The following is a 1,157-nucleotide window of genomic DNA, read 5'->3' as shown; positions in this document are numbered from 1 at the left end:
CTTAGGGTGGGGGGCGGTGCTGGCGGGGACTGGGCAGCTGGGGGGGGGGGTTCAGTCTGAGCCCACTCACCCAAGGCTGGTGGGGGAGCCGCCAAGCTTGGGTTTCTGAGAGACGAGCTTGAAGGGGCAGAGCCGGTAGATGTACCTGTCACAGGATGGGGACGGTGGGCAGGGGACACGGGACCGCAGGCTCCCCCGTTGCGCCCACACACAGGGCCCCCGGGCACCTCGAACTGCGCTGGCGGCCCCTGAGCCCGCCCCCTCACTGCCCCGCGTCCCCTCCCCGGCCCGGGAACTGCGCTGGCGGCCCGTGAGCCCGCCCCCTCCCTGCCCCGCGTCCCCTCCCCGGCCCCGCCCTGCCGGCCACTGCGCGCGCACTCGTTGGTGGTGAGCTCGTAGCACTGGTTGTACAGATAGGCAAACTCTCCGCCGGGGCCAAAGTCAAACGAAATCTCCTGCTCCAGGTTCCTGGAAGGGGAGGCCGAGCCGTGAAGGGGCAGCTGGGGACGCCACAGCCTCATTCAGGACAACACAGGGAGGCCCACTCCGGCCACGCAGGGCCACTCGGGGACTGGGCTCAGGCTCCCCACCGTGTGGGGCCCCTCCCTGCAGGAGCCACCCTGCCTTACAGGGGCCCCCTCGGCAACGCCCCGTCACCACCTCCCCCAGGGAGCTAGCTCCGCAGCGCGCGGCCGGCGTGGCAGGTGGGAACGTGGCCCTGCTGTGGCCACATACCCGCCCCCCTACCTGATGGACTCCTCCATGTCCCTCAAGGATCGCTCAGCCTCCTCAAACTTGTTGCGGGCCTCCTGGGCGGCTGGAGGGGGTGGGCAGGGTGGGAGGAGGTCAGAGGCGCCCCAACCCCCATCCGGGAAGGAGAGGGAGGGGCCGCCACAGATACACGCACTTCCCCTGGCTCCCCTGCTGTGAGTGAGGACCGGCCCAAAGGCCCCCGAAGGCCCCAGGGCAGACCCCCGCCCAGCTGCCCAGGCTCTCCACTCCAGAGGGAGAAGGACCAGGACTCTTGGGGCCTAGCGGGCTCCTCGCCTGCTGGGGTGACACAAACAAGCAGCAGCCGGAGGCAGCAGGAGGGTCCCTGGGGGCCGACCGGGGTGGTGATGGTTTCTCCAGGCCTCAGATGCTACCCACCCCCCCAC

General features: G+C 70.4%; 1 long non-coding RNA gene across 1 annotated transcript; it reads right to left on the bottom strand.

Moving 5' to 3' along the window:
• Nucleotides 1-6: 6 nt before the first annotated feature.
• LOC145719261 (uncharacterized) lies at nucleotides 7-902 on the bottom strand. Its single transcript, XR_014142273.1, has 3 exons — nucleotides 748-902; nucleotides 379-468; nucleotides 7-145 (listed from the first exon to the last, which is right to left on the bottom strand). It is a non-coding gene; the product is annotated as an uncharacterized LOC145719261 (long non-coding RNA).
• Nucleotides 903-1,157: the final 255 nt, after the last annotated feature.

Source organism: Leptonychotes weddellii, unplaced genomic scaffold (genome assembly GCF_054177405.1).
Source record: "Leptonychotes weddellii isolate Sample4059 unplaced genomic scaffold, ASM5417740v2 HiC_scaffold_36290, whole genome shotgun sequence".
NCBI lineage: Eukaryota > Metazoa > Chordata > Mammalia > Carnivora > Phocidae > Leptonychotes > Leptonychotes weddellii.
Note: the sequence above shows the minus strand (reverse complement) of the source record. Positions and strands in the feature narration are given on the sequence as shown.